We start from the raw sequence: 22,001 nt of genomic DNA on the forward strand, positions 1-22,001 counted from the left end.
CAGAGTTGGCGAAAGGAATTTCTGCATTTTTAACCACAAATGGGCTATATCAGTTAAAAGTAACGCCCTTTGGAATGACGAACGGACCCGCCGTATTCCAAAAACTCATGAAGTGCGTTGTGGCGGCAGGGTGGCTCAGTGGTTAGCACTATTGCCTCATAGCATCAAGGTCCCATGTTCCATTCCAGCCTCGGGTGACTGTTTGTGTGGAGGTTGCGCATTCTCCTTGCGTCTGCGTGGGTGTGATGCGGTTTCCTCCCGCAGTCAGGTGAACTGGGCAAGCTATATTGCCTATAGTGTTTGGTGTATCAGTCAGAGGGGAATGGGTTACTCTATAGAGGGTCGGTGTGGACTGGTTGGGCCGAAGAGCCTGTTTCCACACCGCAGGGAATCTACGTTAACAAACTGTGCAGTCTATTTGGACGATGTAGAGATCTTTAGTGTGTCCTGGAAAGATCACATGGCACAGCTGGCGGAGTTCTTGGAACGACTACGAGAAGCAAAAGTGGGAATAAACTGAAATAAAACGGAATTCGTGAAAGCAGAGGTGACGAGCTTGGCACATAACATCGGCCATGGAAGGGTAACCCCAAGGAATGCAAAGACAAAGGCCATCGAGGAGTTTCCCCGACCAGCCTCGAAGAAAGAGGTGCTTAGATTCTTGGACACAGCGGATTCTATCAGATGTTTGTTCCAAACTTCTGCAGAGTCATGGCACCGTTAACTAATTGGCTCAAGAAGAACACAAAGTTTCGGTGGACAAAACCACGCCAGGAGGCATTTGACAATTTGAAATAGATATTAACAACCAAGCCAGTTTTATCCACACCAAACTTCTCAAACTCGATTGAACTCAGCATCGAAGCTAGTGATATTGGAGTTGAAGCGGCATTCCTATAAGAAGATGCGGTTGGGATTGCACTGCCAGTTGTTTACTTATCGAAGGAGATCAACATCCACCAGAGGAAATGCTTCAGAATGGAAAAGGAACTATTGACTATGCTATTGTCTTTCCAAATTTTGATGTGTATGTCACGAACAATGTGTTGGAGTCTGTTGTGTACACTGATCAAAATCTGATGACATTCTTAGAACGTTTTAAAGGTTAGAAATTGAGACTATTTCATTGGAGTCGAATGTAATAGCCGTTTAAATAAAAAATCATCCATCATCCGAGTCAGAAGGATGTCATTAAAGATGTGTTATCATTGATTTAACTGATGGAGTTGAGATGAGATTTGTCTTTATTTAATGTTATATATGTACAGATATATGGGATGAAGTTAAGATGAACTTATATTCAATTTACCTGTATGTCAGCGTAATGTGTTTAAAAAGTAGAGAAAAAATAAAGTCATCTTTTCATTATGATAGTTCATTTTGTCTTGAGGGGGAGCTGTGATGAAGATATGGGTGTACTCTAAGAGAGTTAAAAGCAACAGAACTACCAAACACGGCACCAAGAATTCTCAATAAGGTAACAATGTTACACTTGATCCAACAACTCGACTAGGTCGTTGCCTTGAGACAAAACCGTGTTGTCTACCCCTAATCAAATTATTCCTTTCTAGGTGATTATAAATAGTTTTTTTCTAATAATCATTTCCAGCAGTTTACCCACACCAAAGTTGGCTCAATGGTCTGTTATTTCCAGGGCTGTTTCTACTCCCTTATTGAACACGGGGACATCATTTGCTATTCTCCAGTCTTCTGGCACGAATCCTGCCGATAATAACGACGTAAAGATAATACCTACAGGCTTTGCAATCTCTGCCTGGGCTTCCCAGCGAATGCTAGGATAAATCCCATCCAGCCCAGGGTATTTAGCGATTTTTGCACCTTTCAGAATTGCTAACACATCCTCCTTATGAAACTCAATCCTGTCCCACCTAATAGCCTATATCTGAGTACGCTCCTCGACAGCATTGTCTTTTTCCTGTGTAAATACTGACGAAAAATATTCATTTTCGGTCTCTCCTGTCTCTTTGGACTCCACACACAACTTACTACCACTGTCCTTGATTGGCCCTAACGTTAGTCTCGTCATTCTTTTATTTCTGACATACTTATCGAAAACTTTATGGCCTTCCTTGATCCAAAGACGTTTCATACCCCTCCTGGCTCTTCTTAGCTCTCTGTTTAGGTCGTTCCTGGCTAACATGTATTTCTCAAGCGCTCGGGCTGAGCCTTCAAGCCTCATCTTTCCATAAGGCTCCTTCTTCCTCTTGAAAAGAAGTTCAACTTCCTTAGTAAACCAGGGTTCAGTCTCTCGACCATTTCCCCTCTGCCTGACAGTTACATAATTAGAGCTATAAAGTGTGCTGCTGGAAAAGTGCAGCAGGTCAGGCAGCATCCAAGGAGCAGGAGAATCGACGTTTCGTGCATAAGCCCTTCTTCAGGAATCCTGAAGCCATTCCAGAAGAAGGGCTTATGCACGAAACGTCGATTCTCCTGCTCCTTGGATGCTGCCTGACCCGCTCGCTATTCCAGCAACACATTTTTCAGCTCTGATCTCGAGCAACTGCCGTCCTCACTTTCTCCTAGTTACATAATTTTCCAGGACAAGCAATAGTTATTCCTTGAACGTGCTCCACATTTCAGTTGTGCGCACCCCCTGCAATTTCTTTCCTTGTCCTATGCATCCTAGACCTTGCTTTATCGCCTCATAATTGCCTCCCGTCCAGCTATGATTCTTGCCCTTCAGTAAATTATTATCGCCTTCTGTCACTAAAGTGAACGCAACTGAATTGTGGTCACTATCTCAAATATGCTTTTCAACCTCCAAAACTAACATCTGGCCTGGTTCCTTACCCAGTGACAAATCCAGTGTGGCTTTGCCTCTTGTTGGCCTCTATACATACTGTCGACCGGGTAATGCTGGAAAACCACAGCAGGTCTGGAAGCATCCAAGTATCGAGAGAATCGACCTCTGGGCATAAACCCTTCTTCAGCCCATTGCTGATTAAGGATTTATGCCCGAAACATCGATTCTCCTGCTTCACGAATGCTGCCTGACCTGGTGTATTTTTCCAGCACCACACTCTCGACTCTGATCGCCAGTATCTGAAGTCCTCATCAAACGTCCTTTGTCCACAACTTCCCTCTTTTACCACCTTCTCTCATCTTACAGAAACATCTAAAGTCCAGAAGCTACAACAATCATTCGTGTCGCTGTTCAGTCCATGTCTCCGAAATGCCTGCAACATCGAAGTCCTAGGTGCCAACCCATGCTTCAATGTCACCAACGTTATTCCAGATGTTCCTCGTGATCATGTGAACACACAACAAATCACCGTCCCACTTGCTTGTTCATTCCTGTGACTTGACACCTTACACATGCCCTCACTACATTAAGCCTCTTGAACACTGGAGCCAATATTCAGGTTCCTATCCCCCTGCTGAATTCGCTAAAATGTTTCGAAGAGCATCAGCAACTCCAGCACCAACGCGTATACTGGTACCCCTCTGGTTCAGGTGCAGTCCATCTTGTTTTTAGGTGCCCCAATTATCCAGATCTATGAATCGCTCCCTCCTGCACCATTCCTGTCGCCGCATTTTCAACTGCTTTCTCTCCCTGTTCCTCACCACGCTAGGCTGTGGTATGCATAACAAGCCAGAGATAACAACTGTGTTTATTACAGCTCTACGTTTCCAGCCGAGCACCTTGAATTTCTGCCTTACATCCACAAGCTTTTTCCTACCAATGTCGTTGGTCCTCCAGGAGATCACAATTTGGGGATGCTATCCCCTCCTGAAAGATACCAAAAACATGATTTGAGCATACCTGGTACTAGCACTTGGGAAGTAACACACCAACCATAAGATTCTCACATTCGCACAAAATCTACTTTCTGTCCCACTAACTATGGAGACCATAATGACTAATGCTCTCTTCCTCTTCCTCGTCCTCTTCACCTTTCCCTTCTGAACTACCGGGACAGACTCTGTCCCAGAGACCTGTAGCCCATGGCTTACCCCTGGAAAGTTAACCCCGCAATAGTATCCAAAACGATCTAATTGCCATTGAGTTAAACGGAGAAAGGATATCCCTGCACTGTCTACATGCTCCCTCTCCGTCCCTGAACTGTCACCAATCTACCATTTTCCTGAACATCCCTGTAACTAACCTCAATTGCCCCCACAGCCTCCTGAAAGTTCCGAAGACCATCAATTCTAGCTCAAGTACCCTAATGCGGTTTCCAAGCAGCTGGAGTTGGGTGCCTTCCCGCAGACGAAGTCAGTGGGGACACTGGTGGTGATCATTACCTCCCACATTCTCGAGAAGGATCATTCCAAAGCCCAACCATCCAGTCTCAAACAAAGTATATATAGAAGAACTAGTTTCATTTCCAAATCGGCGCTCAGAATATTTTGGTTTTGGTTAGAGCAGGAGGATGGGTGGGAGACACTACTGAAGTAAAGCAGCCACCGAAATATGTTGCCTCATGTACTCAGCTGTCCAGTATCCTCTCCCGCTCAGCATGCGCTCTGCCTAATCACGAGGTAAGTTTTGAAAGGATTAACTTACTTTCCCACCAATTCCCCTGGTCCTCGCTCTCGCTCTCGCTCTCCCCGCTGCAGTTGCAAAAAATGCAGACCACTGGTCACACGTGGTGAGCTTTTGAACAATTAATTTCTCATCCCGGCAGCCCCCTGTTCCTCACTCTTGTTGCTCCCGCTACTGCTGCAAAGAATTGGATCCAGACAGCAGGAATATTACGGTGTATCCAGAGACCCTTAGCGCTGTTATAATGCAAACAGAAGGCAGTTACTTGATCCAGAGAACAGGAATAATTCAGTGGATTCAAGACTAATTTATTTCCATTTCTGTGGTAAAATGCTGCATTGTGTGACTTACATTTCTACCACCTGTTTCACGTAGTCAGTGACCAGGGCTTACTGAAACACAACACCTTAATGACTCGGGTTTAACGTTTTGAAGCGCCTCGGAATTTCACAGAAGCTTTCGACCATTTAAAGTCCCATGATCAAAAGCTTGGCCAAAGTGATCAGTTACAAGGCGTGTTATTAAGTCGGAAAACGTAGTAAAAGATTTTCAAACATTCCGGTTGTCAATTTCTAATTTTAGGTTCCAGACTGCACAAGACAAGGTCACCAAAGGTAGGCTTTCAAATTCGGCGATAAAGAGTACTTGCAGACGGTGTTCTCTGTCCATAGGTCCATAGCCCAAACTACCGTGGATACTGGAGATTTGTAATAATGGCATTCAAATGTTGGCGAAACTCAACAGGTCTGGCAGCATCTGTACAGTACGTCCCAAATGTGAGTCTTCAAACCAGAGCAATATCGGTTTCTATCTGTGTAAATACCGCCAGTGCCGCTGAGTTTCTCCAAATGTCCTGTTTTAATAACGGGCATCAAAGCTACTTGTTTATTGCTATGTTACAAACTAAGTGACAGCTGAATCCAATCTGTGGAAGCATAGGGATTCACTATAACATACTTCGAATCATTTGGACCTCAGTGCTATATCCAGACAAAGTTTTAGCAGTGGTTCAAGGGAAAAAGAAAAAAGAAATAGTAAAATTCAAAGTTGGACAGACGTGGACATTCTGAGGAAAGCTCACATCGTTAGTTTCTAAAAAAGACTCAGATGAGTATCGTTCAGAATGGACACCTCCCACCACCAGCACTAACCCCGATTTCAGACTAATTAGTGGAAAGATTGGATGGTCCGTGGAGGACGCTAAATCTGTATTGTCTACAGTTACAAAGAATGGGTAATCATCTAATTCAAACTTCGAATACCTTTCTAGGGATAAATTATATCAACAGTCAGAAAGGAATTGGAGAAACTGTTTGTTCGCGACTTTTGAGAAAATTTGTACCTCAGGTGAAGGTTCCGATCACGAGTTTACTCAGATGTTTCGTCACCATGCTGTTATCCAGCATGGTGACCAAATGTCCAAGAACAAACCTTCCAGCTCAGCTAGCAAAGTTACAACCTGAACTGTTCGTTCAAAAGTTTGGGAAAGTTTGCAATTAAATATATTCACCACAACATTCTCACAGGAATATATCATTTTGTAATCCTGTTCTCAGTTTAAGACTGAGTGAAACTGCACAAGTTGAGGTACAGTTCTCGAGATCAAATGTTTGACCGAGGTCCTGCTGACGTGCTCAGTATTAAACACCTCCAGCACTATTGATTTACAATGAAGACGAGGATGGGCAGGAAATAAAAGAAAATAGTGCTGAAGAGGCTGGAGTGGAGAATTTTGCTTTTGGGTTCTTCCAGTATCGCAGCTTCACATTCTTTGCTGAACACATATGACCCAATAGAAACACGGGCCGCATACCAAGCTCATTACCGCGGGGCCAAGGAGGGATGAAGCGATCACTGACAGAAAATGTCTCCACCTTTAACCCCACCCCCGACCCCTTTGCATTGGGCAAATGTGGGAGGGGATTACAAATCCAGCTCACAGAGCAGGTGAAGTCACATAAAACGGGAAGTTCCCTCTGAAAGCCGACCACTTAATCAGACAAGGAAAGTACAGAGACCGTGAATCCATTCGGCCCATCAATCACCTCACTGACTCTGCCTCCAAATCAACGCCATTCCGATCTAGTAATTCGGTGCAGGTCACGATCGAATCTCCCAGAGTAATCTGTCATTCCCCATCATTAAAAACAATCAGCTCCCAGCCTGGAAACGATGGGTGCCCTCCTTGGTTTAATCCTGTGTCTCTGTTTACCCTGTGAGTACCAATCACAGAAAGCAACATGGTGTGAATGAAAACTACACCCTTGCTCGAGTTCACCTGAATTACAGGCACGGTCTGGGGTTTGAACCGCGTTGTGTGCGTCAGATGTATTGCCCACTTACCTCTCTTTGTTTAATTTGCAGGTTTGTTCAGTCAGTCAGTGAAACAGAGGCGTTTAAATGTTTCCACGAACGAGTGTGAGTCCCTCACCATCACCTGTGATTTTAATGAATATCATAGGTTTTACTATGTTACTTTTGAGAGTGGGCATTTCTTCAAACAAACGCAGACAGCGACAGAATGGGAGCGGATCTCCGGCGGCGGGAGATTTGTTCTGTCGACGGATAAAGCTAAAAAGTCATTTTCGTTGGAAATTCGGGATGCCAGAGTTGAAGACACCGCCACCTATTACTGTAAAGCTGGATACTGGAACAGTGCACAATGTGATGGCCTCCGCTTCCCGTCGCTCAAAAACTCTCACAGGAGATTACTCCAGAAATAAATTGAAAACCCAGCCAATCTGCCCAGAAATTCGCACAGCTCTGCCTTTTAATCTGCCCCATAGTCCAATTTACATTTCTACTGGATTATTGTCAATAACAAGATGAGTTTCACAGATGCCAAGTGTGTTTGGATGCTAAGTCCTTTGTCGGGATTTCTGTGGCTGAATGGAAGTTAGGGATAATTGGTCACAATTACAGGATATTGACACGAGTCGCAATCCTATTCTAACAGCTGGAATCAGGAATTACAGTCCACCTGTCAAGTCCCAAATCTCAACTGCTCCTGGAAAGTTTTAAATTGATTTGTAACATTGTGATATTCTGGTCAGAGACACAATGAAAGGAACCTAACGAAATACCTCTGTGCAATTTTAATACAATTTCTCCAGCGCCAATTGTCAATTGTTGGCTTGAAGTTCCCTTCACTGTAATAAAAGTTTATAGTTTTACTCACTCGAGCAAGCACTAATTTCTTTGTTAGGTTCTTCTCTGCTTATATGAAGAGAAGACTTGACTCTCACGTTCATGTGCCATTTGACAAAAGACCAGGGAATTAACTTGAGCCAAAGGAAACTTGGACACAAGGAATATTGCCTATTTATCTAAATGCTCTGAATATTTAGAATGCTCAATAGTGCGCTGATGATTTCTATACTCTTTGAGGTACCGTTGGTTCTTGTGCAGGGGAGACTAAGAGGAGTATTGCTGTGGTATTACGACTATGTTGATGGATCCGGGACGGTGGTGACTGTCACACCTGGTAAGTTACTCTGCAGTCCGACTCGTTATAGACTATCTTCATTAATATTCGGTTTAATATTTTGAACTTCAGTTGCCAAGAACCTCAAAGCAAACCTTTTGGAAGTAAACTTGTTATAACATTTTCCAAATTTTTGGGAGAATAACGAACTCGAGTCCTGATTTTCCCAAAAGAATCGAGGTTGTGGTATTCAAAAAATTACATCGATATTTCGGGCATAAGCCTTTCATCGTCGATGTTCCTGCTCTTCTGATGCTTCCTGACTTGCTGTGCTTTTCCAGCACCGCGCTCTCGATTCTGATCTCCAGCATCTGCAGTCCTCACTTTCTCCTCCTTTACTAAAAGAATGTGTATATCAAAATCGGTCCTGGGTCGGTGGTTTCACTGATCTGGAGTATTTTTCGATGTCAATGTTGGGATCGCACCAGTATGGTAGAAAGTGTGGAAACTGAGAATACGAACAACACGAGGTAACTCCAGGAATTACCTGTGGCTGGTGATAGGAATTATTGTCTTTTTTATTTCTTTCCATTGCATTCACATGTGTCTGTATACAATGAACCATTTCCCCAGTTTTCCAACATCAGACTTAAATTTGGAATTGTAATCACTTTTCGTCAATGCAGCCCTTTTGAGATTTAAGTTTGCTATATTTTAGCTGCATAAGGGTACAGATTCAAAATTGGCGTTTGCTCATTTAAAACCAGCAAGAAACGATTCCTCAAAAGGAAAACACTTAGGTGACAATTTCCACGACATTTGGTGAGTTTTATATTGTGAACGGCCGGTCTGTTGGATTGATGTTTCCTCTCCAATTGGTTTGTTTTGGAGCAAGTGCAGCTCTGATTCATCATACCGTCTCCTGAGATATTATTGCTATCCATTGTGAAGTGATTACGAGTTCTCAGCTACATTGCATCGCGGTTAAAATTTAAAAAATTCATCTCATTTTAACATATAGAATTGTTACAGGATAGACGTCCAGTGGAATATACTTTGGGCTGAAACGTCTACACAATCGTCACAGTTTGAGATAAAGGTCTCAGTTACTTGCACTGCCACAAGGAGAAATAATTCAATCAAGACATTTCCTTTAATATGCAGCATTCGGTTCCTCATAAAGCTTTAGAGGCTCAAAATTGAATGTTTTCGCCAGGTCTCTTTTCTCTGAGAAGCAGAGAATCAGAAGGTGTCTTCTTACAAATCATATATACCATGACGCAGTTAATGGGGTGGATGAGATACAACTCAGACCAATGGTCCATTAGTATATCATGCTCACGAACAGAATAAACGAAATCATGAATGTGAAGGTGAAGTGCTACTGAAATGTGGAATATTCCTCCAAACAGAGTATTTAGGGCACATTCTACTGAGTCATTGTTGGAATATTTAGAAAACCGAGGGAGAAGGACAGAATAAATCTACTCAGCATCCCAAATCAGTAATGATAGTTAGATTTCATGCGGGGGTGAACGTTGGAGTATATGCAGAGCCATAAATCAGTTGGGCAGAACTCCCCATTCCTTGTCTTCAGATCCACTCGGAATACTCAGAAGACAATAAATCGATGCCAGTTCAAATTCATAGAGAGAAAGCTGAGTTCCCAATGAGTAACAGTAAAACCACACTTGGAACCAGTGCAGACTGATCCCAACCGACTATGGAGGGAAATGTGGGAGACCTATCAACATTTAGAAGAAACACAAAAGGAAAATACATATAATGCAGAAATAAATGAAAACTAAATTGAAATATTTCAAGTTAGAAGTAAACAACCACAAAACGGATATGATTTGAAAAATAAACAAAATGAAACAGTAGTTCCGACGTTAGGTAAAATCTTCTGGACAGAGGGAAACTGCTGAAAACGATTGACCAATCACTTTATTCATTTTGTATCTTACTGTGTATAATGACACAAAACTGTTGGGTGACATTCGGGCAGCTATTTTGAAAATTGTCTCGACAGGTTATAAGACGCTTACTCGAGTTGCATTTCACCACAGCAAATAGAATCAGAAATATAACATTCATTACGGAATCATTTCGGAGAGCATTCAACACACATGTGTTTACTGCCCTTTTTCGCGTCCATTCAAATTGTTCCTACTGTGTTTGGCTTTTCTCCATAGCCTGGCCTTCCTGCCCATTTAAGCTGCTGCTTATTTCCCATTTGAAATTTGCTGTTCAATGAGCTCCAATCACTCGTTTTGGCAGCTCATTCGACAATATAAGAAGACAACATATGACAGAAAATGTCACCCTATCCCCTCAGCAATTTATATTTCGATTAAAGAGAATAGATTCAAATGGACTATCAACAACATTAACTGCCACAAAAATCAGGTCAATTTCGGTGATTTACAATTTCCCTGTATAAACAGTAGTTGAATAATTACTCATGTGCAATGTCATTCTGCAGATTCCAGTACCCCGATGTCTCAGAGACCTCTTGTGCAAACTTCTGCTGGTGACAACGTTACTCTAAGTTGTAAGTATTCAGGATTCTGTCAGTACACAGTTTACTGGTACAGTCAGTCCCCAGGACAGGCTCTGAAATATCTCCTTCAGAGAGACACTACAGGAGCGGCGAAGAAAGAAAATTCTACTGGGCTACGAATTTCTGAATCAATTGATCCTCGGGCAAAAATCAGTCGGTTAATGATCTCTCGAATGCAACTAAGTGATTCTACTGTTTATTACTGTGCAAGGAGTCGGCGGTCAGCACACACACTGATTCAGGGTATAGAGAGAGCTGTACAAAATCTTGAGCATAGGGGGATTACCGACACAGAGATGCACAGCTGGAAGAGAGCGTTACAAAAACCTGAACACATTAGGATTATAGACACACAGTGAGGCAGAGCACGCAGAGACATGTACAAAAACCCAGAACATGGTGCTGTTACCGACACACTGTTGCAGAACACTGAAAGTGGTTAACCAGAACTTGAATAAGGTGAAGATTACAGAACTGGTGACACAGAGATAGATATACAAAATCATGCCTGCAGAGGTTTGTAGAGCTGGATTCGGAATCCAAGTTTGGGGGTTGGGTGTGAAGAATGGTTTATAACCAAAATCTCCATGGTTATACGGCATATATTGTCTACCAATATCCTATTTATTGAGGAAACATCTAATTAATGGAAATAATTATGGCTTTCATGTTAACCCGTGTTTTACGTAACACACTGTTATGGGAAAATAAACCAGTAAAGAAGGAGCATTGCATTTTGCACAAAAGATGTATAATATGAACAGTTTCATTCATAACTTGAGTATTCTAATTGGACAAGTATGGAAACAGGAAATGTGTTTTGGACTTTTGAGGTTTCTGAGCTTAATTGTTTTCCACCTTTATGGGGAGGGTGGAGATGCATAGTCGATTAACATTCCTCTGTTGTGTGATTTCATGACTTTAGTTTTCACTTCCGGATTTTAGTAAAGAAAGAGAATCCAAATCAACATTTTCACATGAGTGAGATATTTAATTTACAATACCATGTTTCCAGGAGGATCCAGCTACGTTTTATTGCTGCACCAAAGAAATTCTCACGAAAAACACAACTTCATTTAAATTGAACATCGAATGCGAGATATCAATAATCTTGACAGAATAATACTTTTGGTAATGTCCTTTTAGTCTTCCTATATTTTCGGTGTTTTCGGCCATGTGTGACTCGTCTTTATTAAATTAATTAGAATTTTCAGAGTCTATTTCATTGTATTTCTGCAATTAATTTGTGCTGCTTGTGGTTTGCGCAACTGTTGGAGCTTGTGCCAAAGTATCTCAGATGTCAGTTGGTTTCAGTTTCTGCAGGTTCTGTTGTGGTTTTACTGTTACTCAGTGGGAACGGCCTCTTCAATGTCTCAGACAATGTTAGCTCCCTTCAATCCGATGTTTATTTTTTTCCAGTAGTCTCTGGGCTTCATTTTCATTAATCTTCATATTATACATGATCTGCAGAGCAGTACCGGGATATTTGCCTAATTTGCCAGCGCCAGAGTTTTCTCATCACATAAGCTTCTCTCTGCTCTACATATAATGATATATAAATAGTTGGAGGCATGTACCCTTTTATTCCTTTCTGCAACCTGTCTTGTCCCTGTTCCATCCACTCCATATATCAGTAGCTCTATTCTGTTGTAATGCCTTTTCATATGAGTACATTTTGATCTCTGTTTGTTCTTTCAGCAGATCTCAATATATCTTAACTCATGGTCGTGGAGTCACGCACAAGAGCGATTTTTTGAATTTATTTCCATGTACCAGTTAAATTATTTCTGTTCGGTCACCTCCTGTCTTCAAGTGTTCCGAAGAAGGGAGCTACAGCCTGATCAAACTCTTTCAATTGACATTAATTGCTGCTGGCCTCTTATTCAGCTGGAGAATATATCATCGCTGATCATGCGCAAACAGAAAAATTCGAAACATGGAACAATATTCCGACCTTGCGTCTGCACTGACATTTCCTATGACAGTGATTGATCTTCTCATTGCTAATGGAATATCCCTACTTCCCTTGTTGAGTAAAGCTTCAATAAGATGGAACAAACGTGGCATAATCAAATTCAAAAGAGCCAGCTTAGGGAAATTCACTCTCTACATAAACATGACTCAATTGCAGAAGTGTGGCAGGTTTACTGCAGAAATATGGAAAATTGCAAAAACTGAGCTTCTGTTAGTGTCTGACTAGAACTTGATTGCTATAGGAAAAAAAAACTGAAGTTTGTAATTATGAATGTGCCTCTGTCTCAGTCAATTACCATTTCTCATTTTTATTTTGTTAATGCCTGCCACCTGAATGCATGTCTGTCTCAGTATTTCCCAGTTACTTAATATCATTTTACTAGCTTGAAATTTTGTGTACTTACCTGTATTTATTGGAGCTTACACGAATGCCAATGTTTGAAAGAAATGTGTGCGTGTGTATTTGTGTGTGTGTGTGTATGTAGGTGCGCACACGCCCACGCTGTTCTTATTACTGTTTCACCCATCCCTTGATTGCCATTGGACCAGTCCTTGATACAGAGGCTCAACACACGAGAACACACAATTAATAATTGCACACGATCCTATGAATTGTTTTGTAACAATTGATCAAATTGCAATGATTACCAAATCAGCTCCGGTCTCTGTTTCCATCATATTTTACATCTTCCCAGGTTATCGCTTAAATTGTCCACCTATTTATTTCCAAAGAGACCAAATGCTGCATCAACTAGTACTTATATAGCTGTGTCATTGCTTATGCTTAACTTTGCTTTGTCATTTCTATCACTTTTGCAGATATTATGCTAGTCCCTGTCTCAGTTTACAATAAGCTGCATCATGTCCCTGCTTGTATAAAACTAGACTCTACCTGTGTTGTTCTTTCTGTCGACTGTGCCAATGGCATGAAAACAACATGTGTTACTTACTCGATTCGACGATGTCTGCATTCATATTGTACCTTGACATATCTCTATTGTTGCTGCAATTTTATATTTTCTGGTGGTGTTACATCTGTACAGTGAACAGTACGATTGGCTTTGTCTCATTTTCTCCTGCACTAGAATATGAACCGTTTCTGCATTAGATCGATCAAGTCTCTATTGCAATGAAATTGACAAAATATTTTTAAAACAGCTTCTCCACACTGACTAACCTGATGATTCTTTCGTTATATTAAACATGGATGTTGGTCAACTGTTCCTGCACCAGTATGTCTGAACACGACCTTTACCACTTGGACGACCTCCAATTGTGATCGATTTCATCAATTGAAGAATTTTTCGAATTCACACTGACCAAAATTTGCATTTAGTGGTTCCCACCATGCCCACTCTCCCTCCATGTTAATTATGTTTTCCAAATGATCAACTCTAAATTTATGGAAATGTTTCAAAAGTGTTAATGGATTAGGAACTAAAACACATATGAATGAACGCAAATGGTGGAGGAATTTTAAATGGTGGGCTCTTAAAATTGCAAACAAACTGAGATATACCAGAAATGAGAAACAGAAAGGAAAATGTTGAGAGAGGGACTCTACCCAGTGTCTGCTGTCAGCGGATTCACTTGATAAAGACTCAACCTCATATTTTCTGAAGTGGGACGACGCAAAAAAATTACAGCAAGCCTGTTGCGAAAGGGAAATGCAGTCATTCACATTGTTGGAAGGTAGGAAGCAGTGAGGTAATTTTTTTCAGTGAACTGTAAATGAGGTGAATGTTGTAATATAATACTCTTGAGAAAACCACTCGGAATACATCAGAAGCAATTTGAATACGTCACAAAGCAAACCTCCATACCAATAAAAAAAATTCATCCAGTTTATGAGCGATGATGCATGAGCCAGTCATTTTCCCCTTCTTTATCATTTGCTGTTCCATTCTCGTGGCTCCTGGTGCCCCTAATATGTCACTGATGCTCAAGCAAATTATTCTTGTCGTTTATTTCCAAAAATATATTTTTTTTCCTTTCCACCATTCAACAGTTTTTTTTTCCAAAATGCAAAGCTTTCCTTTAGGCAGATTCAACCCGTCTCCAGTGCATATAACATATTATGGGTTACGATGGGTGCCAGACAAAATATCACGTGTTACTGGCAATTCCATTGTAATACAAGACTTTTTAAAATTAATTTTGCATGTTGTGTACCTTCAGAAACATGTTCTATTGGATGTTGGAACAAAAATTGATGAATGACTATGAATAAACATTAATTGTAGTATTGACGAGGATTACATTCCTTTCCAATTCAGTAAAATGCATTCTCGCATTTTAACCCATTGCCGCATTAGTAGTTAATCATAGAGCCGTAAAGTACCCTTTGGCACTGGGCTTATGACGGTATCAGAATATGACTCCGTATGGTTGGACCTTACAGATGTTTTGTAATATATGCACATATTCAGTGATTATGTGAATATAAAGCGTGTGTTTTCATAGGATATAATCAAGTATAGAGTTTCCAATGGACAGCATTGTTAATGCGGCCTTAGGAATTAATTAGAGTTTAATCCAAAAGATGTCAGTGGATCTGCAAGATGTTTAAACTGTTGGCAATTTGCTACTCTGCTGTGAAGTTTCGCAGAATTTGGGTTATTGTTTTTTTAAGTAATTAATCATAAATATTATTCACAATTATTAGAAAGTGCAATTGCAATTCGTCTCCAGCCACTACACTACACATTTCAAAGAACACAACAAATTCAGTAAATCAATTTAGTCTCGAGATATATGGTATATCACCAAAATATTTGATGAAAGGAAAGTCTTAAATTCGGGAACAGGAGCAGAACAACTGAGGTGAGAATTACAGCGATTTAGTCTTGACTTGTCAAATCTGTAACCAACTCAGTTATAAGTATAAAATTGAGCTGTACACGGGATGCAGAATTAAAGTTGACATGAGATTTCAAACAGTTGTATGACGTTAAGGGAAAGAATATGATGAGACTCTGTCATTTTTGAAAATTCAAAGGATGAAACTTTAAAGGGTGAGATGTCACAGGTGAGCAGCCAACGTGAGTCAACGTATTTGTGTTGCAGGATGTCTGGGACTTGTTCTGCATCAGTTCATGGGCACCACATAATTCCATTTATTCTGAACTGGACAAGTCGCCAATCGAAAATACTAAGTGATGAGGGAACAATATTTACACCAAGGACTGATTGCATTGACAGATGCTTGCTGCTGCACGGGATGCCCAACACCTGTCAATTCTTGCAGATAAAGAAAACACTCGAAGTGCCACGGTGACTTTTGAAGACTGTTTGGTAAATGTTTGTATGAGGCAGCAGTCGGTGTTTGCAGTGAGCTCAGTAATATCTTTCTATTTGAATCTCTCCCAGCCAACATGCTGGTGGTCATAATGCTATCTTGAGGATGGTGTGGTCTCTCCTGGTACATCACGGAGTATCTGTTAGCTATCACAATGACTGATTTCTTTGTCATCACCACTGCAGCCATCTTCAAACAAATCAGCTACATTTATTTCCGGGAAAGGGTCTTGTCTACGGCTCCTGCAGTCACTCTCAGCATCGTGTTGGTCTGTGCCACCTGGGATTGCTCGGTCTGTCTGATAGTCGACTTTGCCACCGACCAGTTTGCGCCCATCTGCTGCCAGAAGTTGAAGAGCGGAGAGTGTACGGAGAAAACTGTGTTTCTTTGTCATTGGAATACTCTGTGTCATGTGCTGCACCAAGAAAATCCCATACTGATTTATCACCGAACCCTTGTATATCTTACAAGGGGCGTCGTGGTTTTGCAACATCGAAGCAAGTTTCTACATCTGGCCAGCTTGGTAGGCTTCTTTTTGGCTTATCCAGATCTATGCCCCTTTTCTCCCGTTTTTCGTCATTCTCATGCTCAACTTCCTCAAAATAAGACAGATCCTAGCGGCCAACGGAGCCCACAGAATGCTCCGTGGTGCTGGGAAGCAGCAAGACCCAGAGATGGCTAACCACAAGAGGTCCATTATTCTGCTGTTCTCCATCTCTCTCAGCTTCCTCCTCTTGTGGGCCCCTCTCGTTGGACATTTCATCTATATGCAGCTTAAAACTGAGAGCTACTTCAGTGGACAGGATTTCAGAGACCCGCATTATATCTTCCAAGAAACGATCAACACACTTCAGTTGCTCAGTTCCTGCAACAAGATCTTCATTTATGCAATATATCAGAATATGTTTCGAAACGAGTTAAATAGCATTCTGAGGCACCGTTCGTCACCCTCACCAATTGCTTTAAACAGTCAGGGGACAAATCTACCCTCATATTGCTTCTTTCCACTGAAGGGGCTCAGTAGTACTGCTCTCATACACACCTATTGCAGAAACTTAATGGAAAATAAGCATCCGAAGCAAAGGGATCTAATGCCTATTCTCCACATCTGACATTTCACCGTGATTGATCTTGAGAAAATGTGGAATGATTAAAAATTCATTATTTCTCGACAAGAGGCAAACTTTTGCTGTGTTTCCACACTCCCGCCTCTATTGCAGCTTCCACACTCTATTGGTCCAGTGCCGGTTGCATTTGATTATTTACTTCTCACTTTCCATGTTTCAGTTCTGATTGCACTGTTCCCAGCACTTCGTTATTTTCTTACTCACTTACTTCCAGCCTTCCTTCATCATCTCAACCTGTGCCTTTCGTTATTTATGTGTCATCGCCTCTCGCCACTCCAGTCTCCACTTTACGTTGTTCAGCAACGCAACATGATCCTCAAGAAGGCCAAGAGCCCCGTTCGACTGTTTGAACAGTGTCCTCAGGAATACGTATGCAATTGATTGTTGACTCCGTGTGTTTAACCTGCTTGATCGTAAGCATTCGATTTCTTAACTCTTTAAAACATCACCAAGTTATTTCCCCTGCATCTGCATCAGAAATTTGTTTTTGTACCTTTATTCAATTAAACAATAACAAATTTTTGAATGAAAGGAAACTGCTCAAGAGACTTCGCAGGTCTGGCAGCATCTGTGGAGAGAAAGCTGACTTAGCATTTCGAGTGCAAGGACGCTTCTTCAGATCTCGGTTAGTTATGCACTCTTGTAAAGGAAGACCGAAACTATCTTTTCTGTCAGAGTTTAACTCTAATTAATTTATACATCTGACTGTCAATGATTGTTATTTTGCTCTTTAACGTAAGTAAACATTCCAACTGACTCAGATGTGCCACTGAATGGTGCATTCTGAAAGATTGAACTTTTATCGATATTGGATATCTCTGAATCAGTTCATGCAAAGCTTTTCTTTCAATTTATTTCAGCTAGCTGAAGATAGTTCAAAATATTGCTTGAAAACAAATATGATGTTGCAAAGAAATTAGAGTTATACTTCGGTTGTGGGTAAAGTGGTGGAAAAATTGCTTTTTACACAGAGGATTTATAATCATCTAGAAAGGAGTAAGATGATTACAGGTTGTCAACACGGTTTTGTGAAGGGTTGTTCGTGCCTCTTAAAACTTACTGAGTTGTTTCAAAAGGTGACAAAACAGGTAGATGAGAATAAAGTGGTTGATGTGCTCTATATGGATTTCAATAAGGCGTTTGATCAGTTCCCACACTGTTGGCTAGTGCACAAAATACAAAGGCATGGGATTGAGGGTGATTGACCTTTTAAATCAGAAATTGGCCAGCTGAAAGAGGGTAGAGTGTGGTGGGTGATGGTAAATATGCATTCTGGAGTTTAATTACTCGTGGTCTTCAGCAAGGATCTCTTTTGGAGCCACCATTTATACTTTTTAGAAATTATCTAGATGAGGGCATAGAAGAATGCTTAATACATTTTCGGATGATAGCATGTTTGACAGAGTTGTGGATAGTGCCGAAGGATGTTGGCGAATAGAGAGGAACATAGCTAAGCTGCAGAGCTGGGTTGAGAGGTGACAAATAAAGTTTAATTCGGAAAGGTGTGAGGTCATTCACTTTGAAAGGAGGAACGGGAATAAAGAGTGCTGGGCTATTGGTAAGATTCTTATGTGGATGAGTAGAGATCTGTGTGTCCATGCACACAGACCCCAGAAAGTTGCAATCGGTTTTGATATGGTTGTTCAAAAAACGCATACGGTGTTATAGCTTTTATTGCTGGAGGGATTGAGTTTCGGAACCACGAATTCATGTTACAAAAGAACAAAATTCTGGTGTCGCCACTCTTGGAGTATTGTGTATAGATCTGCTAACCACGTTTTGGGATGGATGCACAAGTGTTGGAAAGGGTTCAGAGGGGATTTATTAGGATGTCGACAGTTCCAGAGGGAAGGTCTAACGCAGAAAGGCTGAGGGACTTGTTTTTGTGAGAGACAATAAGATTGAGAGGTGACTTAATTGAGAGATATAAGATAATTCAGAAGGGTAGATATGGTGGACAGTGAGAGCCTTTTTCGTCGGATGGTGATGGCGAGCACGAATGGACATAGCTTCAAATTAGGGCGCGATAGATATCAGACAGATGGCAGAGGTAGATTTTTTTTTCAGAGAGCAGTAGGGGCGTGGAAAGACCTGCCTGCAACAGTAGTAGATTCGCCAATTTTAAGGGTATTTAAATAAGCATTGGATAGACTTTATGGATGAAAATGTAGAAAGTGAGGACTGTAGATGCTGCATATCAAAGTTGAGAGTGTGGTGCTGGAAAAGCACAGCAGGTCATTCAGCATCCGAGAAGGAGGCGAATCGACGTTTTTGGGCATTAGCCCTTCCTAATGAAGGGCTTATGCCTAACACATCGATTTCCCTGCTCCTCGGATGTGCTTTTCCATCACCACACTCTTGATATGGCTGAAAATAGAATAGTGTAGGTTTGATGAGATATAGATTGGTTCCAGTGGTCAGTGTAACATCGAGGACCGAAGGGCCTATACTGTGCTGTGTTCGATGTTCTATGAAATGCATTTCGTTCAAAGTTACCTGTCGAATGTGCTCCCGACACGAACCAAACGCTGATTAGCCACATTGTTGCAGATTATTTATCGAACAGGGGAGTCCGATATTTCGAAGCAACTAGTACAAAACTCCATCCTCAGAAACTGGCGGTTTGGGGTCATCGATGCCCCCACATTACTTTTATGTTTCAGTTGAATTTTTGAAAGCGCATGACATCAAGAGCCGGATCTCGGTAAATTGAGACACGCTCAGATGTTCACTGTCATTAAATGAAGCACCAATTATTCTGAGACATTACCTTCCATCCGGGATAAACAGATCCACAGATTTCCAGTAGTCTTACTTTGAAGACCCTGAGTTTTTCTGTGCTTCACTTCTTCGTGTTGCAACATTTTATCTTGTTGAAAAGTCAATTTGTGTCCTAAATTTTCCACGCAGCAACTCCCTGCAATTATTCCACATCCAATGAAAATTATTGTGGAAAGACAAGTTGCCTTCCTCAAAATGCAGACCCTTAAATCCCAATTTATCCATCACTGTTCACAATGGCAAACTTACCTGTCCGCATCTCTGACATCATATGTCATGTTTGCCTCAATAGCGGCCATAATGTGAGGTGACGGTCTTGTGGTATGTGGAATGGACTTTATTCCACACGGCCAGGTAATACTCTCAGAATATGGATTCTACTTCCACTATTGTAGGGTATGAAAGAGAAACAAACATTTTGTTATGAATTAATGATGACCACGAATCATCTGTTAGGAAGAACGCATCTGGTTCAATGAGGTCCTTCAAGAAAGCGAATTGCCGTCCTCGACTCGTCTGTAAAAACTTACATGTGACAACAGACAAACAACAATGTTCTCGCCTCTGAACTCTGACAAGACCAGGTTACAGTACAATGAACCTTTTTAAAATCACAGTCTTTCTGAGCGCTGCTCCTTTTTCACCTGATGAAAAAGCAGCGCTCGGGAAGATTGTGGCTTGAAATAAACCTTTGTGTTATAACTTGGTGCCTTCTGACTTCTGACTTTGCCCAACCCAGTCCAATACTGGCAATTCCACACCAATCTTAGCTTGACGAAAAGGCGAACAAAATGCCACCAGTGCCCACAATATTAAAAAAAATTATAAATCTATTCCTATTCCTCTGTACTTACTCAGTATGTCTGCAGCTCAGTCGGTTCCATTCAGCAGCTGGCAGTTCAACAGATAAAGTGGGAAATCGAGTGTAACGGTGCCGTCTGTTGAATTGTGATCTCTCAAATCAAAGTGAGGCTGAGTACGCTCGTACAGTGAGATTTCGACAGAACGAGACAATGAAGGTGAAACACAAATAAAGACACGAGACGCGATCAGGCAATAAGGTGCCACTGAGTTGTGTCACAAAACCAACACAGCCACAGATAAATATGAGCTAGTGTACAATTGATTAAGTGTTGGGAGATGAGATTCGAATAATTAAATACTCATTATTGTCCAGTACAATTTGAGTCGTCCAAAGAATATTTTCCTGTCCTGCAAAATTCTTTGATTCTATAAATCCATGGTTTGATGTGCATGCATTTATTCTGGTATTATTCTGTGAGCGTGTGTGTGTGTGTGTGCGTGCGTGTGTGTCTGTGTGTGTGCAACGTGTGCTCTATGTTCTTCTCACGGTTTCACTGGGCTATGATTGCCATTGGAGCAGTCCATGCGTCCATGATAAATAGGCTGAACACACAATTAATATATGCACAAGATCCTGTAAATTGTTTTGTACCAGGCTTGGATATCAGACTAAGTTCAGCATTTCTCATTTGTGGCAGGAAGTGGACATGCTGAATCACTCAACCTTTGGGGTTTTCGGGTAACAGGAAGTATGTGACCACAGTTCCTCGTGGGACACGGTGAAACCACTTTCCTGTTCGATCAAAACACCATATCGGGTTAGTAGATTCTAATAACTGTGGGGGGCATGAGTTGCAATGACACTGATCCCAAAGTTAAAGCTTTGAGCATCAGTTTCCAGAATATGTCGATACTCAGATGAATTGGATTTGGGACGTGGAATGCTCGGTAAATGGAAGCGCCTACGGAAACTTCTAGCACAGAGAGGTGTGATAGCCCTTCTTCAATACAAAATCATCCATGTTCAGCAGGTAATAGGGATGGACTAGGAACTGTGAATCTTCATATCAAAGGGATATGAGTATGGAAATAAGGAGGATTTCATTAAACATCACAAGGCAAATGCCTGAAAATAGCTGGAATATCATAAGCAGTTTTGATCTCTATACCTAAAGAAAGACGTGTTGGCATTTGTAGCAGATCAGAGAGGTTCCACCAGGTCGGTCTCCGGGATGGTTTATGAGGAGATACGGATCAGATCTTAACTCATCGCGGTTCAGAAGAATGAGAAGCGATTTCATTGAAACACTAAACATAATTTCTTTGTGTGCTTGTCAGGCGAGAAGCAGTAGGTTCTCTTATCTTTTGGGAGAGTCGTGGACCTCCCAATCTCAGAGTAAATGGTCAGCCACCCAGATCAGAGATGAGGGGACACGCTTTCTCTCAGGTCGAATTAACGACTGCAAAGGTCTGTCATGCCGTGTCGCTCATACGTTCAAGGCTGAGATGCACAGATTTGTACT

Source organism: Chiloscyllium punctatum, chromosome 36 (genome assembly GCF_047496795.1).
Source record: "Chiloscyllium punctatum isolate Juve2018m chromosome 36, sChiPun1.3, whole genome shotgun sequence".
Classification (NCBI taxonomy): Eukaryota; Metazoa; Chordata; class Chondrichthyes; order Orectolobiformes; family Hemiscylliidae; genus Chiloscyllium; species Chiloscyllium punctatum.